The sequence below is a fragment of the Triturus cristatus genome, chromosome 7 (assembly GCF_964204655.1).
Source record: "Triturus cristatus chromosome 7, aTriCri1.1, whole genome shotgun sequence".
In the NCBI taxonomy this organism is placed as follows: domain Eukaryota; kingdom Metazoa; phylum Chordata; class Amphibia; order Caudata; family Salamandridae; genus Triturus; species Triturus cristatus.
In genome coordinates this window covers 1,293,148,339-1,293,155,931 of record NC_140590.1, presented here as the reverse complement: position 1 = coordinate 1,293,155,931, position 7,593 = coordinate 1,293,148,339, and positions in this window count along the sequence as shown.

Below are 7,593 nucleotides of genomic sequence, written 5' to 3'. Positions count from 1 at the left end.
ATCATCAAATACATACTTAGGACTCACGCAATGATAAATGCTCAGAAAGGGAGAGGACAGAGAGAAAAGAACATCTGCAAATAATGCGAAATACAATTACCAAGAATGGTGTGAAGACCAGCCCCCTGGCCAAAGGGCTGGTAAGGGTCCCCCGGGAAAGATCAGGCGACAAAGACTTCAGGACAGGATTCAGGACAGGATAGATGACCTCTCTAACACCGACGGTTGCGTCGCACCCCTCTGACACTCTTCCTCCTCGAGATTCTTCCGCAATCGTCTTATCTAACCCAATTAAATTAGGATAGACGTTCTGCATTCGGCTTCTTTATCTGCATCTCACAGCATCTCTCTCAGCATCAGCATCTTCCACAGCACTGAGAGCATCCTGAGCTCTCGCCTAGCTAACTAACTAAAGCTACCTCAACTATACTTTTCGTTCCTAATGTACCACCCATTAAAGTTTCAATATTTGTAAAATTTGAAACCTAATTGGTTAGGCAAGGGGGAAGATCATCACACCATGCTTACATGTCACTTTACTTCAGTTAGACTGCTGGAGCAGGGTTTTTATTAAAATTGTGTATACCCTCTCCATTTTGCATGTTTAGATTAATAAGATTAATTAACTAATAGTAACCGTATTACTTGGTTTGCTGTGGAATTTAATCAACCTTACTAACAAAGAATACACGTGGGAATTGCATTTGCATGGCCTAATTAATACGTGAACTAAACAATGTACGCATATTAATCATAGATAAATAGAATATTATATGTTATATGTTGCTTCCGTGATGTATTTGTAATTTGTGCTCTATTAATGTGAGTATAACCCGCAATGAGTGTTGCTTCTGCTAGATAAATACACACAAATATGGGTATTAGTGAGGGATAACATTTTATTAGTCATTTCTATGTATTAATTACATTTTTGTGTCCCTTTGCTTAAGTTGTCCATTATGGCCTGCCTAAAGATGGTTGCCATCTGGTACTGAACCCGTCTGCCAACGCTGAACAAGGCTTGGGTGAAGTGCGCATGCGTTGCCGCCAGCAACAGTGGCCTCTACGCAACCCTAACCCGACCGTGCCCCTCAAGGACACTCTGGGATGCCAGCCAGATGCATGAAAGAAACAGAAGAAGATACATTTTTATTCACAAAATATGAACTATATGTAAAGAAACATTTTCCCTGTGAGAAAGTGGTGGTACGGATTTCATCGACCAATCAGAGACTTTCTAAAATATCACCCGTTACTTTTGGAATGTAATTTTACTATAAAAGGCCATAGAATAGAGAGGTTGCAAATCTATCCTTCCTTCCCCATCGATTTCCTGACGTTATGCTGACGGAGAGGACGGTGACACTTCAGGACAGCTGTTTCTAGAAACTTTGACAGATTGAACTGATGACCAAGATTTTGACTTAGAAAACGACTTTTAGCCAGAATAGGTAAATATGATGGTCAGCTGCTTGATTTAACAAATGATCTTTTGCAATTACTTAGATAAAAACATTATTATTATTACAAGAACTGTATTGGGTTATTTATGAGAAAATGTATTAATGTAAATAGATTGTAGTTTTTAGAAAATCATTTCAACCTGCAGCTAGCTGATCCATGGCCGATCCATGAGAGGAGTACCAAAAGGTGAAGTTTAGGCCTTATAGAATAGAGAAGGGTATTTCCTTTCATTAAAGCGGATGGAACAATCTCCTCCCTAGAAAAACAGATTAATAGAGAATGAATGTTGGTGTTATGGGCCCCACCAGCGAATGTAGCGATTGAGTGTGTCTGTGCGATCTATGATCTGTGACGGAGGGAGGGATTTTGCATTCCGCGCTGCAGCAAGACCATTGTTCATAAACCCACCCCCTTAATTTTTATTCACATTTTTATTTCCCATCCGCATTAATGTTTCATTTGCAACATTTGTTTAAAATCTAACATGTAGGTCCATTCAGTTGAACTTTTCACCGTCCGTTCTCAAGCTTGGTCATCCAGCGACCTTGGCTTTGATTCAAACTCTGTCTCATCGTTCCGGGTTCGCTTTCAGTACGCATGCTCAGCTGTCATATTTGTTCAGCTTACTTCAGTTATACGCGAGAGGCTCAAATGTGCACTAGTAATAAGGTCAGAAAGACAAATGTTACTTTAAAAAATAACTATACCACCCATCTCTACTCCATTCCCCTTAACTTATTAATACTTTCCCCGCATTAGCATTAGTAAAAGAGCTAGTTTTCGCTTTAGCTAAGCAGGTGCCATGCACGCGAGTCTTTAAGACTCCATTTTAGTTCCTTCTGCTCATGCACAAGAGTTTCCCTCCAAGCATAAATTTGTCATATTGCGTAGATGCAATGGACGCATGCGCAGTAAAGATTCTCATTTAAAGCTGTATTAGTCCTTCGTTCGTGTTATTAGAGTTAGCAAACACATAGGCAAGCTTCACTAACCCGCGTGTTCAAGTTGTGCGTATTAGTTTTACATAGAACGTAATTAATAACATGTTAGTGAGTTAAACGAGAGGATTGCTTCTGAGCAAGTCTCTTCTTTACGAGTCCTTGCTCCATCACCTGGGCTGGGGAGGATGCTACATACCCTCATGAAATTGTCATATTTCGCATTATGTCAACATTGTGAAATTTTAAAATATTTCGTTAGTGCGAAATTTCTTGCGCCTTTTGATGGCGGGAGACTGGTATGAGCAGAAAATGTATTACTGTTTCTGCAGCAACAGTAAAGCAATTTCCCACACCTCTTGCATGTAAGACCTTAAGTCTAACACTGGGTCCCTGTTTTCCACACAAAAATAAGAAAACATAGGCAATGAATCAGGGCTGGGAGAAATGCAAAAAAAGGTGGTGTAGTGAGGGTGACCAACCGTCCATAATTTTTACGAACGGTCCGTAAATTAACCCTAAAGTCAGTTGTCCCTGACAGAAGTCTTAACGGACGGCATTTGTCCGTAATTTTAGCCTCTCTCACAAAGACCAAAGGGGCATATCAACAACAACCGGCGATAATTATCTCTAAGCGCACTTAGCGCTAGGATAATTATCGCCGGCCAGCGTGAATTTTTATCGCTGAGATAGCGTGCTATTAGCAACGCTTATCTCATTAGCGATAAAAATGCTCACGCTAACAGGCTAACGTGAGATTATCGCTGGAAAGCCAGCGATAATCTCACGTTACCTTGTTGATAGGGACAGGCAAACTTAGCCATGATATCCTCCTTCCATAGGATATCATGGCTAAGTCAGAAAAATACCAGACGTAAAAAAGCAGCGTTAACCGCGGTTAGTGCTGCTTTTTTTGTCTCTAACAGGGTTAGCGACATTCTTGATAATAGGAGAAATGTCGCTTAGCGACATTTCTCCTATTATTTTACTCTGGAACGCCCCCTTTGCATCTCATTAGAGATGCAAGGGAAAGCGTAGAGTAAAAGGGTGCTAACATGCAAATTTGCATGTTAGCACCCTGTTGTTGATAGGGCACTAGTTTTATCTCTCCTTTTTTGGCTTTTAAAGCCAAAAAAGCAGAGATAAAGCCCTTGTTGATATGCCCCAAAGTTCATTATCACAATTGTGATTCTCAGGCTGACGGGAAGGAGTCTCCTGTGCTGCATTCTGGAGGAAGGGGTAGACGGCTGAAAAGAAGGAAGCCTTTTCGCCAGAGTGTTGTGGAAATGTGAATTTTCATGATCCATTGTGTCCCCTATCTTAGACCCCAACGGTTCCATGTATATGTTACAAGTACATGTATGTTCCTTCCAGTTCCAGTTATGAAGATGCAAACACATGTGCGTCCACCGTTACATGTCACCTTTCAGATCCGCCATGAATGGGTCGGATATTCCGTTCCTAAGTACGAAAGGCCACCGACTTTGTATGGCTCAGTTACTCCATTTTGCAGTTCAGGCGAGTAGGCCCTGATTCTGCCATCAAGCTTTTCCTGCCTTCTGCCTCTGAGAGCTCCAGTCTGAGCTCGCATCTGTGACCATGAACTTTGTCTCATTCCCTGCGCAGCTAACGGTGCCTGACTTCGGCCTGTCTGCCTGCCAACAACTGTATTTCACCTTCAAAGATTATCTGCTTCGCTCCCCGCCCAATGCATTCCTGTCTAGTAGTTTAAGTAAACATTCTGCCAGCTACCAAGCAAAGGCCCGGCTTCTCTGTCTTTATGCAAGTAATTCATAGCCCTGTTTCTATGGAAGATTCCTGCCCTCGCATTCAGTGTAGACACTTAGACGCTTGTACACGCACGCACAGTCAGTATAGAATAAGATTCTATCCTAAGAAACCTTCCTTTAGGGATAACATAGTTCTTTAAACATAGGATGTTAGATATGATTTGGGATTAGGTTGACTTGACCCCTCAGACTTCTTGTCTCCACATGTAGAGCTAAATGTCAAGTCCCCTTCACCCCCTAGTTGCACGTCAATCACACGTCATGCTGCTGCGCGCGCATCTCTGCCAAAGTATTTCTGCTGATACTGCGAAATTATCTCATAGATCCACCTATTTGTGACATCACAACCAATGACGTTTCTCTGTTACGCCCTATTACGCCTCTTTTCATTACGTATGTGTATTCTTATCTGTATTATCAGCTGTTACGCCTCCTGCATTTGTCTTAATGTAAATGCTTTTCATATATATATTGTTACCTATCAATAATGCTTGGTCTTTCACTTCCTGAACCTTCGTGGTGATGGAACTTGGAATCCCTGATTCGAATCAGCGTTGGAATAAAGCCCATTCCGAACCTCTAATACCACGGATTCTGCCTCTTATTTTACTGAGTTATTTGTATTATCTTTCCGTATCAAATTAAGTCCCGGTAATTAAATTATTTACCACATGAATGGCGCCCGAATAGGGACACTTTCTCATCTCACGCGCCGGTGGTGCGTTGCAGGCCCGGTCTCCTGCCACAGCTGGACGGACAACAACGCGTACCAGCAGGATTTCCTGTATCTCCCTCCGGTCAAGCGGGGGCGACTGAGGCTGCGATCAACACCCAGACGAGGCGGTGAGAAGTGCGAAGTATCCCGACCAGAGCCTAGCTGAGAGAGCAAGATCTGAGGTATGCAGAGGCCCACCAAGTCCCGAAGTTCCAAGTCGAGTCCCGAAGTTTCAAGTCGAGTCCGAAGTTTCAAGTCGAGTCCAGTCCGGTAGTCCGGTCCAGTTCAAGTTCAAGTTCCGTTCCGAGGCCTTCTGTTCCGAGCTACCCGGTGAGTACCATTACCGGGGAGGCGTTTCTGACGTGCACATAGGTTGTGCCGGTCAAGACGGGTTTGGGTACACAAATCCGGTCTGCACTGTTTCAGCAGTGTATCTGTACTGTTTAGCAGTATATCTAGTATGTCAAGTATGCCAAGTAACTAGTTTCCTAATGGCCATCATTATTGTTCGTTAACTGTTAAAATGTTAAATGTTAAATGTTAAATGTTTTAGACACGTTCTGCATACTGTGGGGTGAATGACTGTTCATTATTGTTCATTATTTTTGTTTAGCTGTATTAAGTGTGTTCAAGATTAAGTATCAGATCAGTTCTCAAGATGCCGCTCTTTTCAAAGTTAAGACAGATCAAAACTAGAAAAGGGGTACTCGAAGAAGCTGTTCCCATTCCTCCTAGGGACACTCCAGGGTACTTCATGTATCATAAACATGGCCTAGATGCCGTATTATTTCTTGATTTATGGGTAGACTATACCAAGGAATTACCAGAAAATCAGAGATGGCCCGCAGCTGGGACCTGGGATGCAGATTGCATCGTGAAAGTAGAGGAAGAATTATGGAAAAAGAAAGCTAGACAATCACAGAAAGATGCCATTGAATTATGGCGTAAAGAATCTTATAGACGTACAGAAAAAGTGCTCAGACTAGAAAAGAAGAGTAAAGAGAATTCAAATAAAGCACAAGAAAATCTCTTAATTGACGAAGGTACACGAGTGAAGTCAGAACAAGTAGACAGACAAAGAAATGCCCTTCTGAATGGTATGTATCCACTTTTGGCCGAAGGGTTACCTAAGGCTACTCCGGAAATACCAAAAGACTTGCCAACCCCGTTGTTTCCGATAAAAGTACATCCCAAAGGGCATCCCCGAACCGCAGAAGATGTTTTCCTTTCTTCATATTTAGACGACGCAGTTCCCGAGTATGCTAACCCCGCACCACATAGAGCGTCTGCCTTGGTTCAACGCCAAGACCCTGTGTCTGTACCTCAGCAATCACAAATTCCGACACAAGTTCCGGCAAGCACATCTGTTTCTACATCTGTTCCCACAGCCGTTTCTACAGCTGTACCCACACCTATGGTTGCTGTATCAGGTTCAACGAATCCTTTTGCGCCTAGTACCCCAGATGGGGCTACCGGAGGTGCTATCAACGATTTTTCTACACCACCCCGAATAAGTAAACTTACTTTTCAAGAATCAGCACATCCACGTACGCCCAAACTTATAAATTCCCGCACGCTTAAGGAACTTCTTGTAGATTGTAGATATGACCCTGTGCCCGGCAAAGAGGACGAAATGATCTTGGCATCATTACGTATCCGACGAGCTGCGATGTATTTAGGGAAACTACCAGGAATGACTATGCACCTAGATAATATATATCATTTTGTCCAAACAGGGCGAGATTTTGAATGTATTAATAGAGCTATGGAATATCAGAAAGTAGAGATACAAGGGGAACTGTTACGATTCCTCATAAATTGTGTGATCAGAAATCAAGACCGACCGGGGGTAGATCCGGAAGCAATGAAAATTCTTACAAGATGGAGTCAGAATATATCAGAGGGGAAACATGATAGGCAATCATGTATAGCAGCCATGTGTCGAAAGATCCGCAAAGAAATAGAACGAATACACGAAGAGAGATTAGAGATAGACGAGCCTGAACCAGACAGAACAGACGAGGAAGAGACAGGACCACCAACAGGATACGTAGACACGGTGGCTTATGTAGGTAGAGGAAGATTCTCTAATAAGACTAGATGCTATAATGATTCTATACGTCCAACACGTCCAGAAAGTAGCAGACATTACCAAACCCCTATAATAAATATAAGATCTCCCGAACATTTATTCCAAGCCGCTGACAACCTACTTCGAGAACGAAGAGGATGTCATATACTTGATTCATTGGACGAACAAGAATTAGCCAGATCAGCCGTACTATGGGCTGACAGTCCAGGAAAATACAGTGATGATACATTAGCACACACGTTTTTAAACCTTACCCCAGACGAACAGCGTTTAGCTGGTATATACATGATTCAACATCTCCTTATATTACATAAAAGCCAACACTCTGATCCTGGTCCTATACCTGATATATTGACTGAATTACTCATGAATAAATGGAAAGGTTCAGGTACTGATTTAATCAAAGAAATACTAGAATTCAGAAACCAGTATATTCTTTTTGTATGCCCAGAACATGTCCCACTACCCATCAAGGAAAGAACGACGTATTATATGGATAGACAGAACCCCTTACGCGAAGTACACCCAATAAAGGGTGAAGACAATCAGTTTAAACGTGTATTTGTATACGCGCCCATATCTAAAATAGAATTA